Source organism: Lepisosteus platostomus, chromosome 25 (genome assembly GCF_059453375.1).
Source record: "Lepisosteus platostomus isolate fLepPlt1 chromosome 25, fLepPlt1.hap1, whole genome shotgun sequence".
Taxonomy (NCBI): Eukaryota; Metazoa; Chordata; class Actinopteri; order Semionotiformes; family Lepisosteidae; genus Lepisosteus; species Lepisosteus platostomus.
The window spans coordinates 5,072,581-5,097,541 of NC_142635.1; the positions used below are offsets into that span (position 1 = coordinate 5,072,581).

At 40.2% G+C, this 24,961-nt stretch overlaps 6 long non-coding RNA genes across 7 annotated transcripts; 3 read left to right on the forward strand and 3 right to left on the reverse strand.

The window, feature by feature from the left end:
- Window positions 1-6,090: 6,090 nt before the first annotated feature.
- Window positions 6,091-7,055, forward strand: LOC148640888 (uncharacterized). The gene is made up of 2 exons (XR_015930054.1): window positions 6,091-6,142; window positions 6,781-7,055. It is a non-coding gene; the product is annotated as an uncharacterized LOC148640888 (long non-coding RNA).
- A 1,549-nt stretch (window positions 7,056-8,604) lies between these two features.
- Window positions 8,605-11,642, reverse strand: LOC148640889 (uncharacterized). The gene is made up of 4 exons (XR_015930107.1): window positions 9,843-11,642; window positions 9,466-9,508; window positions 8,924-8,988; window positions 8,605-8,659 (listed from the first exon to the last, which is right to left on the reverse strand). It is a non-coding gene; the product is annotated as an uncharacterized LOC148640889 (long non-coding RNA).
- A 680-nt stretch (window positions 11,643-12,322) lies between these two features.
- On the forward strand, window positions 12,323-12,787 carry LOC148640890 (uncharacterized). Its single transcript, XR_015930138.1, has 2 exons — window positions 12,323-12,407; window positions 12,599-12,787. It is a non-coding gene; the product is annotated as an uncharacterized LOC148640890 (long non-coding RNA).
- An 816-nt stretch (window positions 12,788-13,603) lies between these two features.
- On the reverse strand, window positions 13,604-19,428 carry LOC148640891 (uncharacterized). Of its 2 annotated transcripts, XR_015930133.1 has the most exons (4): window positions 17,359-17,434; window positions 16,814-16,976; window positions 15,249-15,436; window positions 13,604-14,236 (listed from the first exon to the last, which is right to left on the reverse strand). It is a non-coding gene; the product is annotated as an uncharacterized LOC148640891 (long non-coding RNA). The 2 variants fall into 2 exon arrangements; XR_015930134.1 differs by lacking the exons at window positions 16,814-16,976; window positions 17,359-17,434 and adding an exon at window positions 19,361-19,428.
- A 501-nt stretch (window positions 19,429-19,929) lies between these two features.
- LOC148640892 (uncharacterized) lies at window positions 19,930-24,821 on the forward strand. Its single transcript, XR_015930130.1, has 2 exons — window positions 19,930-20,236; window positions 20,276-24,821. It is a non-coding gene; the product is annotated as an uncharacterized LOC148640892 (long non-coding RNA).
- On the reverse strand, window positions 20,242-23,835 carry LOC148640893 (uncharacterized). The gene is made up of 5 exons (XR_015930129.1): window positions 23,690-23,835; window positions 23,265-23,359; window positions 22,761-22,899; window positions 21,572-21,654; window positions 20,242-20,328 (listed from the first exon to the last, which is right to left on the reverse strand). It is a non-coding gene; the product is annotated as an uncharacterized LOC148640893 (long non-coding RNA).
- Window positions 24,822-24,961: the final 140 nt, after the last annotated feature.

The following is a 24,961-nucleotide window of genomic DNA, read 5'->3' on the forward strand; positions in this document are numbered from 1 at the left end:
GTTTCAAAATCCTTTTTTTCCATGTCCATCAGGGTAATCACAGCTGGTGCATTTAATCCTTATCAGTATTTGAGGGCCACAGGAATATGAATAAAATAATTTACAAATATGTTGGTGAGCTGTGGGATCTAAAGTTCTTAGCAGGACACTTACTGTTCTATAACCTGATTTATCTTAATGCTGCACCAAGATCATCTGTAAATGTTTATCATACACTCAGTTTAGTACCTTTGTACTTCTTATTAGTCACATTCATTTAAGAAGTTACAAGAACAAGAGAAAATTCAAATGAGAGAACAGTATTTGAGTCATGTAGCCTTGTTACTTACTAGTTTCTGGTACTGGTAGTTTGATTCGATAATATCATGCTGCTATTGCTCAGAAGAAGGCTGTTGGTTTCTACAAAATGGATGCCTAGACTGTGCCATTATTCCACATCCCTTAATTGGTTAACTGAATAATCAGGAAGTTCTTAAGTCAACAGCATTATTTTTAACACTAGTGCACTGTACTGAAGTACAAAATAGGGACCAGACACTAGAAAAAGAGAACACACACTTGATATCGACAAACAGGAAACTCTCTAGAAAAAGAGAACGCCCACTCAAAAAAGGGGTTCAATCTAGAAGAGTGACAGCACACACTGCAAGAAGATGGGCACTCTAGAAACCAGAATGCGCCCTAGAAGAACTGGCGCTTGCTAGAATAGGCAAACACTCTAGAAAAAGGAGTGCACTCTAGAAAAAAAAAGCACACACCGGAAAAAGGGAAAGCACACCAGAGAAAGGGTATGCACACTAGAAAAAGGAGTGCAGACTACACAATGGAGTTCAATCTGGAAAAAGGGAACACACACTAGGAGAAGAGAACACACTAGAAGAGAACAAGCACTAGAAAAGGGGAGTGCATAGACTCACTTAACATAGTGCACACTATAAAAATGGAAGTGCACGAGAAGAGGAAGTGCATACTCAAAAAAAGGAACACACTCTCTGACAAAGATGGCACGCTAAACAAAGCAGCATTCCAGAGAAAAGGGAACACACTGGGAAAAGATAGCGCACACTAGAAAAAGGGAGTGCACAATAGCAATGGGAGCGCGCTAAAAACAAATCGCACACGCACTAGAGAAATGAGCGTACAATTTTATAAAGAGCACACACTAGATGAAGCAGACACACTTGAAAAAGGAACACAGTCTATAAAAAGGGAATACACACTAGAAAAAGAAATGCACACAATTGAAAAAGGAGAGCTCACTAAACAAAGAGAGTGCACACAAGAACAAGAAAACACAAACTAGAAAAAGGAGCACACAACTGAAAAAGGAGTGCACACTAAAAAAAGGAACGCACACTAAAAATTGTAGGTGCACACTAGAAAGGAACACACACCAGAAAAAGTAGCACACACTGTAATGATCGCACCCATGTGGTGTCTTTCGTCTAGTAGTGGCTGTCACACAAAACTGTCACATTCTCACAAGAAATGTCTGTCCCCCTTTTACCGCTACACAGTAAAAGGGGGACAGACACACAAGAAAACAAGAACCAGGAATACGGGGCTTCGTCCCAGGCCCCGGGCTCAGAAGGTCAGGGTGACTACGACTGGCCTATGCCCTCAGACTTCCCCCATGAAGCCTGGTGGTAGGCAGGCCATGAGACAACCATTTTCCAAAGCTGAGACCCCAAAGGCCGGAGGAAAGAAAACTTAAAGAAATAAGAGACTTAACTAGACACACCAGGAAGTAATAATTAAAAGGACTATCTATAGAGGATTAGAGCACCCTCTGGGGGAGGGGATGTCGACCGTGACATGCTGTTTCATAATTCTTTTGGATTCCGCCTCCTTCTAGCCTTGTGGACTGGACCCCTGAGGCTCACAGACTGCCCCTGTGGTAATACTGACCAGTTAGAACCACACTGTGAGTCTCGGGGCACACAAGTCCTACTGTCCTGCTGACTGACCCATCCACCTGGATGAAGTTCAGAAAGACAGGCTGTTCATAATATTCTTGCTACCTGACCAGACACAGAGTCAACAGTCTTTCTCCTGCAGGATCTCTGCCTCTCTCGCTCTGGGATTAAGCTCTGTGAGATTGTGTTTCTCTGTGCTTCTCCCTCTGGCTATTTTTGTCTAATGATTCTCTGTCACACCCTCTCTGAAAAGCAGGCAGACTATGAGGAATATGGAAACGAGGGGGTTTTCTGAGTTCCTGTTTTCTCTCCAGGAATGTAGCATCTCTCTAATCAGACAGACACTCAGTGTCCTACTGCCTCAGTGCCAGAGACGCAGGGTGAGACTGCAGCTGTCTCAGTGACAGAGTCTCGGTGCGAGTGCCCAGCTGTTTCACTGGTTTCAGTTCAAACAGTCAGATCTATGGATCCAGACAGAGTCTACACCACGATACAGAAACCATCACAGGATGTTTACCCCACTGTGAGCAAGAGACCAGAGAGACAGCCTGGAGAGCAGGCTTAATTTTATGTAGAGCATTTGAGAAAGTTTTTCAAACCTATAGAAAGACAGGATGAAACTAAATTCTACACATGTTATCAGGGAGGGTCAGGCAGATCTCATGTTACTGCTGTTGTGGACAGTTTATTTAGTGTTTGTGGTCTTAACCGTAAAGGGCTGATGGAGTTGATGTGAACAGTGTGTGAATTAGTGGGGCTTATGCTGTATACAATGGGTCTATAAGAAAGCAGAACTGCAGTAGGAGGAGGTTAAAGTTTGTGTTTGTACAGTTTGTAGGTTGAGCTTGATCAGAAGATCATACATAAATCAACAGGTGGAGATTCATTTGATACATATTCAGGCATAATTAACACAAATATGCATTTAAAAATGACAGAAGGAAATTGAAATTAAAAGCCAGTTGATGGTGTTTGAGTATTGAGAAAGCTCAAAGGAGTCTTTATCATTCAGTAACATCACCAAAACTTTACTCAAAATGAGCAGGAGCGGCCCCGAAGGATTAGGGAAGAGTAGGATACGAAATAATACAGTTGGTTTTTTTTTTTTTAGAAATGTCAGAATTGATGACTCTCTACTGTCATTTCAAAGACATTATAGAAGACTCACCATTAAAAGAACTCATTTTAAAATAAGAGGTTGCATGTGGCAAAGATTAATAACATCTCATAAAGGGATGTAGGTAATGCTCCATTTTAATAAGTGCTTTGACTATTTTCCAAGAATAAATGATTTCTTTAATTTAATTTCACTCAAAATTTGCCCGTTCTCTTCCAGGAATAATGGTCCTGGAGTGTGTTAATGGCACTGAACAAAAAGCAAACTAAATATATCATGTATTTTTCTACTTTTCAGACTTTCTTCTTAATGTGGTATGTTTCCGCCTTTCTTGACCATGAAGTCCAAGACGGGCGAAGCTAAGAAAGCTGCTCCCAAAAAGAAGTGAGCGATAGACTTCTAAGAGCCACCAGCCCTTCTGGGGGAGAGCGTGGCTCTTTACACAAAGGGTTGCGGGAGAATGGCACAGGTACGTAGCTACTTTATACAAGAATCTCTGACCATTTTCTAAATATTACGATATTTATTTTCTCAATCTGATTAATGTTTCCTGATTGTCTCGAACAGGTGCGACATCATTAATGGAGTAAGTAGTCAGGTAAAATGTATTGTTACATGTAGCTTTTCAATTCCATTGAACTGTGTGACTTTTCCTCTGGTCACAACTAAAGTTTAACATTTATTAAGGCGTAACATAACAAATCTATTGCTAGTATCAACAACGGTGAAATCTATGTCTCGATGTGAATTTTAAAGTTGCGTTGTGCTCTCGCATGTGAGTGATCTCGGATCTTATTGGTCTTTTTTGCTTAAATATATATAAGGTATCATGTTAAAACATTGTTACTGAGCCTTTGATGATGGTCGGTGAACTATGAGGAACAGGGGTGGAGCTTCATTATTGGAGTGGACACCCATATGAAAGCCTCTTCTGCTGGTTGATAAGCCAGAAATACAACTGCTAAATACAGTAATGTGTTAAAGAAAATAGTACTTGAATTTGTGACTTAACTGAGAACAAATTTTGCATTGTATCCTTAGTTATGTGAGTGTTGTACATTGTGCTCACTTTTCTTTTTTGTGGTTCCTTTGTATTTTAAGAATTACACACATACAACTACTTTGCAAGTAGATGATGAGATGTACATTACACAATGACCTTACACAAAATTATCTCTGTGAGGTGTTAAAATAATTTGAACTCTTGTTGAAGTGAAACACAACAGGTCTATTTTTTTGTGTTGCTGCTTAACTTAAGATCAAGGATACATTTTTTTTTGTTAAACCTATGTGTACATTATAGTAAAGTTAAATACAGTTGGAGAATAAAGATAAAATAACAGATACAAATGATACCAGGATGGGAATACAGGACCTTTGTGGAGAATGTCAATTGAAAGAATTTAATAACCAAATAATGACTGGGATAGAAAGAACATCTCTTTTAACTAAGAAAGTGCTACAGGTCCTGCTCGACTGGGGCAGAGCTCAGGGTGCAGAGATCACGCCTGTCCAGCAGAGGGAGTAGAGCAGTAGAGACGTAATGTTGTTTGTAATCCTAAGGAAACTGCAGTGAGACGATAAGAATTAAGAGCAAGTAAGAGCTGGTCTGAAAAAAAAATTGCAATTACCTTTAGATAAAAGAATAGAAGAAGTTTTAGTAAGGCAGTGTGAACTGCTTTGACACAAACCAAGGGAAACGTGAAAGAATGCCATGGAAAAGTGTGTTTAAAGGTTCTTTACACAAAGGGTTGTGGGAGAAGGGCGCAGGCCACCCAGCCATTTTGTAGAAAACGACAGCCTGTCTTCTTTGGAGCAATGGCTGCATGAGATTATCGAATCAAATTGATACCGGTAATCAAAAAGGCTGCATGGATCGAATACTGTTCTCTCCTTTGAACTTGCTTCTATTTGAAATGTTCTTGTAACTTCTTCAGTGAGCATGACTAAGAAGAATACAAAGGTAGTACATTGAGTCTATAATAAACGTTTACAGACGAAAAATCAAACTTCCTGGTGCAGCCTTAAGGTAAATTACGTTACAGAAGAGTAAATGTCCTGCTAAGAACTTTAGACCCCACAGCTTCATTCATATTCCAGTGGCCCTCAAATACCAATAAGTATTAAAGGCACTAGCTGTGATTACCCTGATGACCATGAAAAAAAAAATTGAAACGTGTAACTCAAGGGGGCTTCTGAAAACATGCTCGATGTCTTTCACAAGTTTTCAGGTGGAAGAAAAAAGCCACCTGCTTCGTCAGCCGGTAACCACGCCCACTTGAATGACATCCTACGCAAGCCACGCCCCGCGCACCTGTGGGCCAGGGTCTGCGAGAGAGGAGGGAGCTGAGTGAGTTTGTTCCGCGTCTTTTTGTGATTAATTTTATTTTTCATTTGTTTTAATGTAAATAAGATTTAATTAATATAGTTATGTAGTCTAAACCTCACAGGAGAAAGGAGTAAACACTTATTTTCGTTAGGCGCTAAATAGCATTTTTATTGTCTCTCTTTTCCGATGCTTCTCTCCTTTTTTAAACTTGTGTTCCACAAACAGCGTGAGTATTTCTTTTACATCGAGGAAAAGCTCTGTTGTAGAACTAAAGACACTGCTGTATTGGCAGAATGAAATCGTCGTTTTTCTGCCTGTTTATCTTACTTTGCTTTATCACACATTTAAGCATTCATCCAAACTGAAAATAGCTCTTCTAGAATTCAGTTTTTTCTCATTGTTTTCCAGAGTATTTTAGGTGGTTATGTTCTTCTATTCGTGGTAAAATGGTTAAAAAAAACCCTTACAACGAATACTTTTTGTTTAAATGGTCTTTAAATTCTAAATTCTGCTGTTTTTAGTGTTTTCAGTTTAGTGTCTTCGGACAGGACACGTCGCTAAATATCGGGAGTATAAACGGAGGTTTAAACATTTTATTCATTTCTTTACACTGATTTTTAAAAAAATGTTCTGCGCTATCTGTCCCGGTGAAAACGCCGTTTGCTGCTAAGAAACTTTGGTTTAAATGATCTGTTAATGGTCGTCTAAATACATGTTCATGTGTTACAGTTTGGTGTTTTCGAACAGGACATGCTCGGCTCAGCTGCTGGAATTATCTATGTAAGTCTAAACCTATTTATTCGTTTACGCGTTTCACATTGAAGTGCAGTATATACTGTATCTCCAGAAAATTGTTGTTGATAAACGTTATGTACCTTATCCAAAGGAGTCAAACTAGGTCACACTAAATTTCTCCATCGCAGAAGTTGTTAAACTGCTATCACTTTAGCCTTTTTTGGGGGGTGGTGCGCATAATATAGATTCATAAGAAACCGTTTTGGCTTCCAAATTGCATCACAAGAATTAAAACAATGGAGCCTATAAAGGTTTGGATTAATTGTTCGGGTGTTAACGAAGTTGTTTCAGAAAACGAATGTTAATCAAAATGGAAGTTGTAAAAAACATTTGAATGTGATAGATTCGTTCTAATCGATAACCATGTAGAGTAGCTGTATTGATTGTGCCTTCGTTATTTTGCACACTTGAATAGCAAGCCTAAATACTTCAATATCTGTTCAACAGGAGCATTTCGCAATACAGCAGACTAAGTGCTTTATTTCAACTGTAAATAATTTTAAACGGTTTCATCTTCTGGACGTGTCAGTAAATACGGAAGCTCGATCTAACTAGCTGGTATAAAGGCGAGATGCTGTTTGGAACAGAAAGCACAGCTAATACTGATTTCTGTTGTTTTGCAGGAAAGGCAACGAAGTTCCCGTCTTCACTCTGGTCGCTGCCTCGACAGATCCCTCGGAGAAACAGTAATGTGCTGTATGTTTCTGTGCTTTTCCATGTACTTGCATGCAAATGGTTTTGTACTCTGTTTACTTGTAAAAACCTTTAGCGTTAATGTAGCCTTGCTTTGACGCTTTGTAATTTAAAATGTGTTAATTTTCACTTCGAGTCTGTGCATCGCTGGTACTTGAATGCTTTGTTTTGTATGCAATTTTCGCTCAATAAATTGTTTATTGGATTTTGATGTGTTTTGTTCTTTCTGTTCTCGTGCAGAGTTCAGTATCCCCTTGGTCCTGAAAACCCCCGGTGTTGGTGAGTTTTTTGGCGGAGAGACTTTACTAACAGTTTCTGAGGAACGCTGCGAAGGGCTGTTTTTTCCTTGTTGTCACTGACCGCAAGGGGACACCCTATCGCTTTGTGACTTGGAAACTGCAGAGGCTACCCCCTTGTTAAGTCTGTCCAGATTTTCCCGCCAAAAAACTTAGTATATACCGGGGCTCTTTCAGGGCGTGGTCTCCTCCCATCAATCAAACCGAGCCCCGTCTACTCCTCTTTTTGGAGAGAGGGGCTGGCTGATTGACTGCAGCTCTAGCCAAGCCCACTCACTCCCAGCAGCTGGGGAAGTCAGGTTGGTGATGGCCTAGGTCCCTGCAGAGAGGCAGGTCTCTTGGTGTGGATTTAGTTAGAAGCCAGTCAGTTGCAAGCTGTGACTGATAGGCTGAGTCCGCCCTGGGTGCCTCCTCTCTCTCGGGCCAAAGCCACCTCCAGCCCGCCTTCCTCTCAGCTGGGAGTGAGGGGGCTTGGCTAGAGCTATCCTCCCTTCTCCTCCCCTAGGGGCTGTACCTGGGCTCCCTCCTAGGGACCCTAACCCCCCCAGAGACTATCTAAAAAGGCGGGAAAATCTGGAGCGACTTAAAAAGGGGGTAGCCCCCGCAGTTTCCAAGTCACGATGCGATAGGGTGTCCCCTTGCGGCCGTGGCGCAAAGTACAAAACAACCCAACGCATCGTTTCTCAGAAACTGTTTGTGCTCTCTCCAGATTTTGCAGCCAAAAACTTACAGCAGTGAGACACCAGGCGTAAACCCTCCCAACACACCTTAAAAAATAGAAGACAATTCAGAAAATGAAATCAACAGTTTTTATTGCAGAATACGTAGCACAAACAGTAGCAGCAGTCAGCAGGAAACACGAAAAACTTCAAAACATCAAGTGAAAGATACATCACAGATCAAGCCACTGGTGTCCAAACTGAAATGTAAGGAAAAGCACACACTGTCAAGAGTAACTTGCCAACGCACAAGGAGTTTCTGGAGTGGAGCTGGAAAAGAGATCGTCGGAGCGCAAAGGAGCAGGAGCCGCAGAATCGATGAGCTTGACTTTCTGAAGTCGATTAACTTTTTAAAGAAGCTAAAATAAGAAACCAATAAGTAATTTCATTAAAAATCACAGATACTGTACATCTCAGCCCCACTACTCCTATATTTCGAAAATTCGTTCAGCCACATAGAAATGCAATTCTATTTATACATTTACAGCGTGCATCATATTCGAGTTAACTCCCTGCTTTGAAAACCGTCGTTAAAAGTTTTATTATCCGTCTTTACCCAATGGATTCAATAGACTTAGAATCTGCGACTTATTGTTTCCTATCTCTATTCAACAAAAGCACAACGAAACGAAAAGAAGCTTGGTATAAACCCGTTCTGGTGTTAAAATGCAGGGAAGCAGGTGTTGTCTAACGGAGTTACATAAATATAAATGGTATAGCGAAAAGTAGCATTACTTACCCTGGGGGAAAACAACTTTCATAACTCCAGGCGCGTTCTTCTAATCCTTTGTCACCTGGAGAAATAAAATAAAACACGAATCAGTCAATTCAATGTTTTCAAAATTGTATAATTTCGGAGCGGAAAGCTTTATTACACCTCGAATCCGCAGAGATCCAACAGAAACTGACTTTATAAAGCAAATGTTTGAAGCTAAACTACAGCACTAGAGACATAAATACATCATTAAAATAATTATGAGAGATAGTATATTACAGATCAAGCTCTGGTGTCCAAAATGAAATGTAAGGAAAAGCTCAAGAATAACTTGCCAACGCACAAGGAGTTGCTGGAGCGAAGCTGGAGAGGAGATAGTCGGAGCGACGAGGAGCAGGAGCCGCAGAACTGAAGGCAAAAGAGAAAAGTTAACAACATACCGGATTTGCAGAATCGATGAGCTTGAAGTCTAACTTTTTAAATAAGCTGCCTGAAGAAATATACAATTCCGCTGAAATTCACTAAGAAAACAGTCCCACTATTCCAATATTTAGAAAATACGTTCGGCCACATAAAAATTAAACGCTACAAATACATTAAAGAGAAAGTGCCACTTACAGCGGGTATCATTTTCGATAAAACTCCCTGCTTTGAAAAGTATCGTTAACATTTGTTAGTGTTATCCTTCTTTACTCAATTAATTCAATAGATTAAGATCCAGCGCCTTAGAGTTTTTATTTTTATTCAACAAAAGCACAACGAAACTAAAAAGAAGTTAGAATATTTGTATAGACTCGTTCTGTTTTAAAATGCCGGCAATAAGTGTTGTCTTATCGAGTTACAAAAAAATAGTATGGCGAGAGGTAGGAATATAACTTACAGTACCTTTGAAAAACCCTTTTTATAAAATTTTAAATCCTTTTGTCACCTGGAGAAATAAAAAAAAACATACGAATTCGTAATTTCATCTTAATATTTTAGAAGTTCGGAGTGGAAAGGGTAATAGTCCATATCCGCAATGAATATATTTAAAAATACTTCAATGAAAGATAATATAAGAACGCTTAATTGCAGATTTTAAAACGTCCACAGCACGCCCAAACGGAGAGAACACTAATTTCGGCGTCCTTAAACACAAATTAAACCGAAATACATACAATTAAAATGTAGCAACATGCATAAACTTTGTCTATCTTTACTCAACGTGATATTTGCATTTTTTAACTTAAAATAAGAAAATTAGAAATAAAACGCAAACGCACCTCACGCCGCAGAAACTCGTCCCGCCGCCATCTTGCCGGGCGCACCTGTGGAACAGGTGGACGGGGCGTGTCCGCTGAGGAAGGTCACTCTGGAGGCGGGCTCGGCTCCTGAAGGACAGCTGGGGATTCAGTTACAAGGGTTCAACACCGACGTTACTGAAGATACATAGACATTTTTACTCACCAAAAAATGCATAAAGTATTCAACGGCTAACGATTTTCAGACAAACTGGTACAGCGACATTCACCTACGAGTTTGTTCGTCGGGAACGTTTCGCTTGTGGCCAGTTGACCGAATCAAGAGAAACGTGCTGGAGAGAGACCCCTGTCGCTCCTAGTTAGGACTGCACCTCTCTTTCACTGCTGATGCCACACCTGTCCTGAAGGTGTCACAGTGGTATAAGGGGCTGCTTTTTAGAATTGAGTCAACAACTAATCATTTATAAAGGACCTAAACCACCCAATTGACCCTGTTTTGGAAGGCCCCGAAAATGGAGCCCCCCAAAACGGCCGGCGTGGTAGAGAACAGCCACTTCCACAAACTCACCCCGACAGCGCGAGAGCTACACCCGGGGATAAGATCTCACACTGACGGAGAGGCTCGGGGCTCGAGTTTAACTCACTCTGATCTCTGAGAGTCGCTCTGCTTTCTGAACTTTAGAAGTGTCCAATGGTTCAGCCCGCGGAGCCACCAGGCCGGCCATACACCACACTGGGCATGTAACTCTCTTATTCAGTCTGAAGCCACGTCCCAGTTCCGAGACCAGACACTTCCCCCTGTTTTCTCGCTTTTCAAACATTAATTCTACAGAGACGCCTTTATAATGCGATTTTCTAGACTTTTTGTGACTGGACACGCCTTGTTTAACTTTTCGAATAGTTAAAAAAGATTCAAGTTTGCCACAGAGTTCGAGAAGCCTTTATGTCATGTGTCAGACGTGAAGTCCGAGAGGTTAAAATGTTTTATTTTTCAAAACAAAATGTCTGAAATGATTCTAATTCTATTAAAACAATTACTACATGAGCGATTCAATTCATCTGAATGTTTTATACCCCAGCTGGCGTCTGGACAGAGTATCCCTTTAGATCCTTTATTCCAGTAGGTGACACGATAAGACATATTTATATTTCCATGGGCGTTTGATAAGGTTAAGAAAACAGAATTGTGATAAAGACGTAATAACAAGTTTTGCAATCAACGGTGCATCACATCGCTCCATATTTGTACTACGAGAGATGCTGTTATTTCATATACTATTAGATAAGAAAGTCACTGTAGTCAAGTGCAAAACGTGCAGGTGGTACAAATGTTGCCTATGAATACCAGACTCCTTGCACTGAACTAGTGGAAGCAGATATTTAGAAGTCTATAAAAGACTCATAAAGGTGATCTCTAAGAGACAGATGCATATTTATTTTCAGGAATATAAAAAGTCATCAAAATTTTATATAGTGCTATATCTAATCTCTGGCACTGAACTAGTGGAAGCAGTGTCCGTCGGTATTTAGTAGTATACTACTGTACCTCGCAGTTGTCATCTCTAAGAGAGAGCTCCAAATTCATTTTGATTAATTTTAAAAAGGCATACACATTCTTTACAGTGTTGTACAGCTGTACAGAGGTTATACAGTGAAATGTGTTGGGGAACCATTATCAATGAGCGATGTACAGTAATCAAAGGTGAGATTGATTATCAAATCAATCCAACAGTCAAATATCAATTATACCAACGGTATAATTCTTACTATTTGATCCAAAATTGAAAGACAGGAAATTTGAAAAAATGTCGCAAGGTTGACACTAATTTCTCACCTCGTGACCTGAATACCGGGTGATCAATAAAGTATATTTAATTGAAAATAAATCGTGTTAAATTAAAGTTTCAATAATGTTACTTCATCCAGTTAAAAGTATGGAGTGGGATCGTATTTGTCTTTGAAAGACCGTGTTGCGAAGGCGGAGACGGCTAACTCCAGGATACCGTCCGTGTTTTAGGCATAATCTACATAATTACAAGTCTAAAGCCAGGTTTGATTAATTTTGTATCAGCTTTCGATTGGTCTGCTTTAAAAACGGTTCCGGCTGCCGGAGTGCGTCTTTGCCTTTAAATAGCGGCTTTGCGCCTGAAAGAAAAACAAAATCCCGGATGTTTCGCTATATTTCGGTCAAGGTTTCTTTCTATTAAGACAGGAACCGTATAAAACTGAAGAAGAGGAGGACTGTGAACTCCGGAGTTATTAAGAAAAGGACCGTTGCGGACAATTGGTTTTAGACCACGTTTTAGAAAATGCCTTCTAGCTTTGAAAGCAAGATTGAATTGCAACCGAACCAACGACTTTCGTACCTCTAAAAGGGACGGAATGCAACGTATCTTTTCTGTTAGCATTTAACATTCCTACCTGTAGTTTGAATGCTTGGTCAGGTTTGTAAGTCGTGTTTCGGCAGGTTTTTTTTATACTCTCCTCTCCAGGTCCTCCGGTTTCCCGTCCTTTACAACCGTCCGAACGCCGAAGCGCAGAGCTCCCGTGTTGCGTGAGACTGGAGAGTTGACTGTTGAATTCAAGGTAAGAGAATCCAACTTGTCTACACTGTTTAGCGAGCCTCATGCTTTTAATTTTAACGCCTCCCTCCGAATAAACTGCTTTTTTTTTGCCTTCCGAAAAATGGTGCTACTTCTGTGTAGGCAGAGGCGAGAGGCCAGACACTGTTCCAACAGGTACTGGAGCGCGAAACGCTTTTTTCTTCCCTGTTCAAGCAGCAGCAGTCGATCCCGGAGAGCAGCCGGACTCGCCTCGCGGTCCCAGTTTACCCACCGTCTCTCCGGCCGGGGCTCCAGTCTGCGGACCGCCTGAGCGATTTCCGATACTGTATAATAACAGCCGTCCTGGTTCCTCCTGTTCTGTATCTTCTTGTCCAATTTCTGCAATAAACTGGTGTCCTCGGATTGTTTCTTAAAGGTTGTGTGGATTGCAGGGTTGGGTTCGGGTACCTGTAGTGGAGTTTCTTCATCTATGAAGAGTGAGTTTTCACACATGATCATCCTCCCATTTCTTTAGTGAGCCTGGCTGGTCAGGGTGGCTGTCAGGCATGAATTTAGGGTGCTTCACTTTCCTGCAACTTGATTGTGAAGCTCCAGGTGTTGCTTGTACAGAATGCACACAAAGAGAGGCTGCCTGGCAGTAATCGCATATTGTAGTTTTCATCATAGATCTGCTAATCTCCCAGTCCCTTGTTAGTAAATATTGCTTTTGATCAAATTAGTGCTGATGAGCATCTGAAACACTAACTCCAGCTTTGAGCTCTGTCTCGGGCAGGTCTACCTCAGAGTGTAGAGGGGGGAGAAACTGAGAACTCGGAAAGGATAAGAGACTCCAATGTTAATTACAAAGTGCTTTCTGTAGGAATGCTTAATACATTAACATGAAGGTGAAACAGAATGTGAACATGTCAGAAAAGCTTAATGTGCTTTCTTGTGGGTAAACATGCCAACAGAAAAATGATCACTGTGCTGTAGGAACAAATGCTGCTGTCCTCTGAAAGAGCAGTGCACAGTTAATTATGAGCCAGTGTGGTGCTGTAACACACACACACACCCTCACAATCTGCTTTGTTCCAGATTTTAAGTAGGCATTTTGAGAACAACAAGTGAAGCAATTTACTATATAAAGATTAAGATGTGTATCTGCTGAAAGGAGGGAGCACCCAGAAACTCTTCAGATATTTTACTATAAGCCAGTAATGGGGGGGGAAACAAATTTTTAACATTCAAGTAATAAACTTTTAATGCACATGAAATGGAATCAAAAGCTCTTTCTCTAAACAATCTATACTGTTCACTATTTTAGGACAAATATATATCTGATGTAAATGCACAGAGATTCTCCAAGAGATCTGTACAGTACCAACAAGATAAGATCAGCATAAATATCACAAGGAAGAAAATGAAATTTTACTTACAAAAAGCTATATTTCATAAGGAAAACACTTCTTAGTTTGCTTCCTAACCAAGTTCACATTTTCCTCTTTTCATAAAAAAGCTGAACTGTGAACTGATTCTTTGAAATACAGGAGACATAAAGAGATTCAAGGTTCAGCACTCGTAACTGCAGGTGCAGAGCTGTTACTGAAAACAGAGTATGTGTATCAGGTGATACAATGATCACTGTATTGTTTTCCTAACAATCTATTTCATACCAACATTTGTTAAAAAAATAGGAATGTGATATTTTAGAATCCCCTGAAAGAGTAGGCCATAACTCCCTCTTAATGATGAAAGAAACTGCTGTTAAAAGTGACCTTTTATGAAGGTGAAGCAGCAGATTATTGACTGTCCAGGTGGTCCTCATGATCCTCCCAGCTCATGGGCTCAGGGAAAGGCCTGTGACTGACAGCACTGTTGAGAATGAAGAAATACAATTATTCTTCCATCGGTAAAAATGAAAGCAGATTTGACAATGTGACAAGGCTTCTTAGACCCAAAAGTGCTATATACACATTTCATGTCCATGTCAAAATGTAGTAATTGATATTGAAAATCATTATAAGCCTAAAAATCAGTCTGTTTCATGCAACTATAGGTTAACAACCTGCCAAAACGTCCCACTGTATTACTCAGATATTTACTGGCCTTCGCCAGTCTGGTGTTACACTGTCCCAGACACGTATATATACAGTATATACAAACACACACGTTTAACTGCAGATACAAATATAATTCTCAGACTTCAAAACAAGTATTGACAGGTTTGCTGTGGATTGGGGTGTCAGCAGCAGGGAAGGAAAGTTGCTCAAGACCAGAGGACAACATCATCAATACAAAGCCTGCTGTTTAATTATTGTCTGTTTAATCCAAGCCTACTGTTTTAATACTTATCATGAATTAGCTCAAATCATTATCAGCTCAAATAACTGTGATAAAAACAAATTTGCCAGAGAAGCCTAACAGAATGGAAGCAGTCGAAAATAATAAATACCAGTGGTGGATTTCTGCTCGGACAACGTGGTCTCAAAATCATAGCTTTGATATTCACAACATGCTTTTATCTGACTGCATAAGGTAAGACTGGACTTGACAGGGTTAGTACAGTAGAAAGTCCAGGAGCATGTCAAATCACCTGTGAGCAAAACTCTCAGATAGTCCCAGATAAAACTCCAAGAGTAGGAGTTGAAATGACCCATCTGAGCCCTGTAGAACCCAGAATATTTAAAAATATACCTCAGGAGTCCTTGAACTGGGGCTCCAGTATGGAAATTGTGGGGCACAGGGCTGAGTGACACCTACTTGTCCAGTTTTTAAAACCTGACAGCAAACGTGCAAATCACAGAACATGCTTCTTCATAACATCTGAGGAAGTCAGTAAAGCAAATTCACTAGAGTTACATTAGACCTTAAGCTCTTTATTTACCTCTCACAGCTGCGCTGATAACGTGCTTCTCCCCCCACAGGAGCTCAGGGGTCTTCACCCACAGGAGGGACCCTCTTCACCCCCTCAGTGCAGCTCTCCTGGGGGACCTGCAGCAGCTGCTCAGTCACTGCAGACCAGAACAGACTGAGAGGGAATTAAACAGGAGATTCTGGGAGACTAGACTGTTGCTGTAGAAACAGGAAAGTGAAAGTAATGTCAGACTTTCCATTAAGAATCGAAAAGCTAGACTTTAGATTGAGACATGTTACATGTTGCACTTCTGTAATACTTATTCAATGAAAACTAAATGAAAGTGTGATGCCCTGTGGGATACAGTCATCTGCCAGGTTGACCAGCAGACAGAACTCAAGACCAGAACACTCCTTCGTTAAATTACAGATAAAAAACAAGTCTACCCTGATCAAATAAAACAAACACATTCAAAAAAAGACTTGTCTCCAAAACAGATGTAAAAAATAAATTTCTTCTCAAATTTAGAAAAAAAATCTTTCCATTTCCACCCTCAAAAAATACATCCAATTTTGTCTTCTTACCAGTATAAAATAAAGTGGCTCAGAAATGGATTTTCCTTTTATTCCTTTTCTTGAAATCAAAAAGAAATGACTTGTTAAGCCCAATTTATCTTTGCCTTTGTTTCTCGTCCTTTCAATCTCTTGTTTCTAGAGAACAGTCTCTATTACCTCTAAAGGACTTTGTCTTGCACATCAAGAGCTCATAAACATATACCATATATGACAATAATACAACACAGCAACAACAGTAGAATACCATAATACAGAACAACATTTAACAACATTGCTCAGTCAGAATTCAGTCCAGTATCACAAGATTAAAAACAGATAATTAACTAGTAAAGTGTCTAAAACAACAACAATGTGATCCATAGCTCTGAACAATATTTTCCTTGTTCAAATTGAATGCTTTTAGGTATAAAGGGAATACAGGAGATCTGGTAACTCCTTTCAGAGAATAGGAGTGTATATTCAAAAAGAAAAAATGAGAGGCATCATCTAAGATTTTATGTGCAAGGTTAATAACACGTTGCTCTGTAAGACATGGTACCGAGTCAAAGCTATATATATATTTTTTTATATATTGATAATAGTTATTGAGAACAGACTTAAGCAACCAGCCATTAAAATCTCCCCAAATTTGGGGGTATCTGGTGATATTAACTCAAGGTCTTGAATATAATGATAAAGTATTTCTGAGGTAGTTTTATAACTGGCATCAGAAGAAATATACACAAGAGTTACAAGAACCAATCCAAACTCCCATGGTAGGTAGGTCTTAAAGAAACAGACAGGAGTTCCAGATCTGGTGATTTAAAGGCGTGTCGGCTCACAATTCTGCCTTTAACTATCTTCTACTATCTGTATGTCTCTTGCTTATTGCTTTACCTTTTTCTTTTTTTCTACTTTTCCCTTCTTCCATTGCCCTCTCTTTGTTTTGCTATGGTTCAGTTTAATACCAAGTCTTTGTTTTTCCTTTGTCTTACAACAAGTTCTCTACATTTTTTTCCAAATGGGAAATCACATACTCACCTCATACAGTCAGATGCAGTTTGTGTGCAGCTTGACTGAAGTTTCCACTCTCTGTCATCTCTGGGTTCGACTTATATGGCCTGCAGGTAAGAGTGCACCTGTGTCTTGTTCCACTACTGACATCATGGTGGTGCTCCATGTTGCAGTACCTCTGTTCTGCCATCTAAAAGTGGTCAAAGGTCTCAGTGAAATCCATGACACTCTTCCTAATAAACCTCCAATTCAGTACTTTGCCTCTAGTGGCATCACAAAAATGATAAAAACAGACATTCATAGTTCATATTGTTATTCAAAGTGATGTGAAACTAACCATCAGAAGTTTACTTTCTACACATTCTACCAGTGAAGCAGATGGACAGAGTGATAGCTAGAGAATCCAGTTCATATCCAAACCCTGCTAGAGAAGGACAGTGGCACACATGATCATGACAGAGACAGGAAAACATAAGGGAAGAACTGTTATTTTAAAAAGGGCTTTACTTTGTGCAAAAGAATCAGGATTGCAAAACACAAGGTGTGTGGTGGCAGAGCAGAGATACTCCTACTTGCATTGTGGCAGCTGTGTCTTCTAACAAGCTCAGTGTGCAGGATCTCTCTTTCCCAGAAGAAGGAGCCTTCAGGTCTGAAATAAACCACAATCCGAACACTCTCCATTACAACTGGAGCAAGTCCTCCCATAGGAGTGTTACAGATACAAGGATTCCTAAAATCTCTCACCTTGCACGATCTTGGTGCAAATCTTGGCATTCTACAAGAATGTCCAGGTCAAGCTATGCTCAAATTCCTGACATGGAAGAGTCTGGGTTTTCTTCATTTTGTGCCTTGTGTTTGCATGGTGGCTGTATCATTCTCTACAGGATGTCTAATGGACTGTTCCAATTTTAAAACTTCTGCATGAATGTCAAAGCCTGCTTTAGGTTTAGGCAATAGCTAACAACATTAAATTGTTTTTTGACAATAATGGCACTAGGGTAAAATTGCAATCCAATTTTATTCCTTTGAAACATTTCACAGCTTTTAAATGGCATACTTTTTACTTTGATTTTACTGCATTTACTTGATTTATAGGTATAATTTAAAATTGTCTCATGATTCAGTGAGCACAGTCACACTGACTGAGTCTTACACCGTTAAAGTGATATATGTACATTATGTGGCAGCCACACTCCTCGGTCACCGTAACACACAGCTCAAGGCTGTTTTAGCAGTTAAACTGAAATCGACGGGTTTGCTCTAATAGTGGTCAGAAGAAACACCATACAGGATACAAACGAGAAAGTTTTATATACATGTATACACCTACACACACAACATTTGTCAAGTGTGGATTCTGTTGTCAAAAATGATACTTATAATACTTATGAGCTCTGCTCACATTCGTAGTCATAATAATGCTAAGAGTATTTATGAAGACATAAAATGATTCAGAGGGTAGAAGGTTTTCTTCTTTTTAATTTAAACAAAAGTGGCTCTCTCTAATCCTACAAGTTCCTTACTTTCCAGAACTTCAAGCACATCCTCTTTCATAAAGAACTGTGTGAACATTGTCATCTAGTGTTGTCACTTACTACCTAGAGAACAATATGATTGGCTGCTCAACGTCTTAGGTCCAGCCGATAGGAATTGAATCGATATTCCTGTTATTGGCCAATAGAATCCTCTGTACATGAACAACTGTCCAATAGGAAATCCAGGTAATCCAGCCCCCCTGACAGTAGAGCTTGTGTCTAGTACCAGAGCTTTTTTCCAATAAAAACACCTCACCCCTTCAGTCAGAAAGAATATTTGAAAAAATAACAATTCTGTAGCTTGATCACATATTAGGGAAGTTTGAGTCTACTCAGGACTTGTACAGAACCTGGAAATGTATTACTAATCGATTATTAAAATCTGTTACTGCAAGTGGTGTGTAGAGTGAGAGAGACCTGTAGGTCATTGGAAGAGATTCTATATTTGGATAATATGTTTAACTGAGGTCCATAGAGTGTAGGGCTGTTAGAACTAGAACACTAGAACAGTCAAGCCACACTGTTTTGGGGGCTACACAAGATGATGTTATCGGACATAATGGGGTGTATTCTTTAATATGAAGTAATAAAGTTATTTGTCAGAATCATCACTAATGTGTTTAGGAAACTCCAGTGTGATTGAACCACACGGAATGATTAACTCCCTCTGGTTTTGACAGTAAGACACGACCTGCCAGCGATGAATCTCTGATTAACTAGGACCGACAGCTCTGTTCTGTTTTAAGAACATAACTGTCACAACTGTGTTTACTTGTGTGTTATCACCTGTTCCTGAATCAAAATCTTTAAGAGAAAATAGTTGACGTGTTAATACGAGAAGATGTGCCTTAAGCATTTGTAAAACATGAATATTTCCAACTGCATCAGTCGATTAAATCTCCAGGGAAAACAAGAGTATCATGTGCCGGATCACGAATCTTGTTTTCTCAAACTGAAATATTTATATCTTTCACAGAGATATGTAGTTTGAGTTACTCATAAAAAAACCTTAAAACTAAAAGTATTGAAGCCATCAGACCCGAAGATAAACCCTGACCGGTCTGGAGTACAGCTCTGTCTGAATCGAACTCCCCCACTCTTCCTGCATGGTCGCGTTTACATGACGTCTTCGACACCAGCCTCACCTGCGCCAAGCGAGCCGAGTCCCACTCATGCGTAGTGGAGACGCCACGGGCAGCAGGTGAGTTTATTATTGCTGGATTTGTTTGCTTTGTTTATTATTTATCTGTGAATTTCTGTATAACTCACACCGTTCTTTTTTTTGGTTAAGTTTTTGTAATACTTTAAGTAACAAACTAATTAAATGTGGTTTTTATTTTTATTGTAAATTTGAACAATAGGCAACATCTTACGAGTGACTTCCAGGGACCTGTAATGGTTTTCTCGTTCACACATGGTGTCGGTTTCTGAGCTTGTAGTCACGACCCGTTCAATAACGGTAATTCAGCTAGGCAACTAAACACACATCTGCAAAGAAAATATTTTACAGATATTCATCTCCTTTATATACAGTATATACACAAATATATTGAGGTTTAAAGGAACAAGTAATAGGTTTATTCCATGCTGAAAAAAGAGAAGAAAGAAACAGATAAATATTAAAAAAGTGTTAGTCATTCCTGGTTTTATTTTCACTCTTTTACCACAGTAGTCAATCAGTTGAACACAGGTAGAAGTTGTTGCTTTCAGTCTCAGAGCCTCTTCAGACTCCTGTTCTGTCTCAAGGTGTCCTGTTTCTCTGCAACCTGATGGCCTCCCAACACACAGACACCACCCCACAGCCAGAACCATTTCCACTATGGAGTTGACACCTGCTTGTTCCTTATTTGTGTTCCCTGTGAGCAGCATTGTCTTGAGGTGACTGAAGACTGGGAATGTTCAGTGTAGTGTTCAGGTGAGAACACTTCCCGTCTCAGGGTGTGTATTTGGCCAGCGGGGAACACAAACCTTAAATCTGCAGCCCCTCCAATCAGCTCCATTACAGTGCTGCAACAAGCAAATTAATTCATAGTTAGCAGGATTTATTTAACAATTAAGAAGGTAAACAAATTCGACATATCAAAGAGCCCAGCATTCACTGGAGACTGATATCCTGTAGCAGAGATCACCTCCTCTCAAATACTACAACTGAGTATTATTACATGTCAAAGTAGGAAATAGAAGAATGAAGAGCCAGAGACAATACAGGCAGAAACACTGAAGTGATTCAGAGGGAATAGGGAGTGAGATATGTAGAAATATATCATACAAAAAGTGATCTACAGATTAACTTACACCCCTGGAGAAATATGAACAATAATAGCACTGAATATGTCTTAAGGATTGTGCAATATGTCTTACTTAGAGTAAAGTTATGTCAAATAAATTCAGAAAACACAAGGGTCAAATATCTTCACTGCTCTCAGTATCCCTGTTAAGGCACATTCAGTAACAAAATTAATTCCCAGTCACTGAACAAATTCAAGTACAGGAGACGGAAGTTTCCAGACTCTGCACAGAGTTAAAGTATTCAATGAGAGCAACCAAAAAGTATTTCATAATTCTGGACAAAATTAATTGAAATCAGAGCTCTTTAACTTTTTTTGAACAGAATTAGGTTCAAAATTGATCAAGATGACAATTCTCCCCAGTGAAGAAGGTGGCCACAGTATCTTGGTAATAAATACAAATCATATCTCAACACTGCTGGAGTAGGACAGGGGCTGTACTGTCTTCAGCTCCTCCTCTGAGCTGGGATGATGATCACATGTAGAAGAGTGAGGAGTGGGGTTAGTAGTGGGGTTGGGGTGGAGGAGCTGAAGACACTCAGGATTCCTGTGATGGTCAGAGATCACTGTGATTTATCAGCCTTTAATTGGAACTGATCTGGAACATTAGTGGCAGAGTAGTAAGTATAAAGGAATCTAGTCTGTTTTACTCTAGACAGCATTTCCAGTCTGAATGAGTGTCTGTGGGAGGCTGTGCTGAAGCTCAGACTATTGTAAAATAATACACTGAGATAGAAAGAGATGCCCTGTGTGGCAGAAGAATATTTTGAGCAGAAACACACTGAGGAGTTATTACCTGAGCATTCAGACAGTGTACAATAAAGATCACATACCTGTAAAGTGCAATATAGCTCATAGTTCACCAAAGTGACAAGTGTGAGATTTAGTTCTAACTGTGGGGTTGGAGAGGTGTTATTGTGAGAAGCTGCTGTAGGAAATAGGAGACATTGTGCAGAGCTCACCTGGAGACCTGGGGGATATGAGTCCCTTTTCAGTTTTCAGCAAAGCTTTTGAATTCACTCCAGCCTGGTTCCAATCTGTCAACCTGTGATAAATAAACACTTAACATAAATATACTTGAGCCCTAAAGAGCAAACCTTCTTGAATAGTGTGTGTAAAAGGCAGAGCTGGGGTTGCCAGTAACACACTTCACACACAGAGCAGCAGGCAGAGAAGGAGAGAGGGCAGGCAGAGAGTCTAATTCCCCAGTCACTGTCCACTCCTGAAGCAGAGTGCAGACTGGTCTGCAGTGGGAGAGACAAACTAATGTAGCAACAGGAGACTAGTAGTGACAGAGATACAGGTAAAGCAGCGACAGATGATGGAACTCTAGACAATTACAGACTAGGAGAGAGGAGCTGTACATGTGGGACTTCAGTGCTGCAGCTGTAGTGAAGGAGTGTCAGTGTGATGTCAGGGTGTAGAGATCTAAACCAACTCACCCTGTCAATCCCAGATCCAGATTCTGACTCTTCACAGTCTCAGTCCTCAGTGAGAGAGGAGCAGCAGCAGGAGGCAGTAGGGAGGGAGCTGAGGTGTTTATTCATCACATGTTGACAGACTGGAACCAGGCTGGCCTGAATTCTGTGACTTTGTTGAAAGCTGTAAAGAGAGAAGTAAACTCTCTCAAAAATAGGTCAGGCTGTGCCAGAACACTTCCTCACACTTTAGATCTATGTACCCTGACATCACAATGACACTCCTTCACTACAGCTGCAGCAGTGTCACAGTCTAGATCTCTTCATACTTTCCTTTACTTCTTCCTCTGCCACTAATGTTCCTGATCTTTTCAAATAAAGGCTGATAATTCACAGTGATCTCTGACCATCACAGGAATCCTGATTGTCTTCAGTTCCTCCTCTGAGCTGGGATGTTGATCACATGTAGAAGAGTGAGGAGTGGGGTTAGTAGTGGGGTTAGGGAGTGGACATGCCATCAGCATCTGAACTCAGAGGAGCTGAAGACACTCAGTATTCCTGTGATGGACATAGATCACTGTGAATTAGCAGCCTTTATTTGAAATGATCAGGAACATTAGTAGCAGAGGAGGAAGTAAAGGAAAGTATGAAGAGATCTAGACTGCGACACTCTGCAGCTGTAGTGAAGGAGACTCAGTGTGATGTCAGGGTGTAGAGATCTAAACCAACTCACCCTGTCAGTCCCAGAGCCAGATTCTGACTCTTCACAGTCTGTCCTCAGTAGAGGGAGGAGCAGCAGGAGGCAGCAGGGAGGGAGATGAAGGTGAAAGTAGAACCAGGCTGGAGGTGAAGTCAAAGTCTTTGTTTGAAAGCTGGTATGACAGACAAATGCAGTCATTAAAACTTCAAATCGAGCTGTGTCAGAGTACATTTCACACTACATTGAGTAAGAACGGTAGTAAAGGACTGAACAGTGAAGTAGTGGAGTGAGCTCCACTGTTTCAGAAGCCCGAGCTCACACGCTGTTGCTCTTAGCCGCCACCAGAGGGCAGCCTGCAGCCACAGACGGCAGAGCCAGGTACACGGTCTGTATCCGCGGCTCTGCTGACAGCCGCTCCCACAGCCCGACAGCCCGCTCCTCTTGGTCAAGCCAGGGTACCAGTGAGTTGCCCAAGAGAGCTGACCAGGGCTGTGAAAGCAGCGCCCTGTCTGTCTGACACCATTCCCCGGTTCTTACCCGACATGTTGTCGATACCAGAGCAGCAGGCAGTAAAACTCTCCCCTCACTGTCACTGGGGCTGCGAGTCCTGGCCGAGCTCCGGACTGAGAGAGCTGGAGAGAAACGAGATGCAGAGAAAATACTGAAACTTACCTCTCGGCTCGTACATGGTCCCGCCAGACTGAACGAAAATGTGATTTAGTGGACAAAACCGAAAAAAGAGTGATGTTTGTTAGTCTCGAATGACAAGTACATTTCAAGAGCAGTAAGAAGCAGCACGTTATATGAACGAATATTCACAGGACTCTGCAGACAACAGAAGCAAAGCCCGGAGAAAATAAGAATAAGAAATAGTGTAGAAAATTATTGTAAAACAATGACCTATTACAGGCTTAAATGCACAGAGCAGTAAAGCTTGAAAATCATTTGGACGAGTTACTTACCACTGTCTGTCTTGCCCGGCTCTCGCGCGTAAGGAGGATTATCAGGTGGGTCAGAATTTATAGGACCTGGAGCCCAAAGTAACCAATAAACAGGCGAGACGACATTATTCGCGGCTCTGCCCACCAAAATCCTTTATTAATATTCAATATATAGGCAGCGGTTTTACAATCAATCTAATTTGTAGTTCGTCCTCCCAGCGCATGAGGGCGGTGCAGCCCCACCCTCTACTGCCAACAGGCGTGGTTTGGGTCGAGACGTCATGGATTCTGATTGGCTGAGATTCTCATATTTAAATAAGCCCCGCCCCCAGCATGGCTCCTTCCGGAAGTTCTGCCGAAATGGGGAGGTGAGGTTTGTGAATGGCCTTCTCCCGATTTTATTGCGTTTTTAGTCGTTTTTTGTCCTATTTTTTAATGATATTGTTATGACACATCACGGAATCGTTAAGTCGGATTCAAAACTGGACGTTCCTGATTTTCAGCTAGTGAGTATCGAGCGATTTTGTGTTGTTTGTGTTTGAATTGCAAGATGGCGGCGGTAACTCCTCATTTGCATTTATTACAATCATTCGCTGTATTTTAATGAGCTGATTTGCATTTCACTTGTTAATATGAACTAGAAAAATAGTTTTTGGCTAGAATTGTTTTTTATTTTTTAAGGTTTTAATTGTTTTTTTTTAAAACGCTAACTTTGCTTTAGTGTGGAAAAAGTGACTTTCTGTTTTTTGTAAGATGTTTGTTAACTCATATTTGCATTAAATTTGCATTTATTAAAATCTCGCACTAATCACTTGTATTTTAATTAGCTATTTGTGTATGTGATAATTTGAAATAAAAAAAAACAATCCTAGTGAAAATAACGTTATTTTCTCATGTTTACTGTGTGAATTGGTTTTTTTTCTACTGTTTGTTTTGTCAGTAAGATGTCGGCGTTAAAGCTCTCATGTGTATTTAAATCTGTATTAAAATCGGTTGACCAGTCACTTGTATTTTAGTAAGTTCTGTTTTAATGATTTCTGTTTTTCTTTTTCTTTTTTCAATTGGAAAGAAAGCGTTTTCACTCGAATGCTTTTTGATTTCTAAAATGTGTTTACACTTGCACTGAACACAAATAAAATTTAAATTTATTTTACTTCTGTGGTAATTGTCTTTTTTTTCGAAGAATGTATTTTTAAAAACTTGGTTGCTGTCTTTCAGATTGTGTTACTTAAAAAATGTAAATATATTAGGGAAATTGAAATAAAAACAGTTGCTGTCTAAATTTTTAAATAC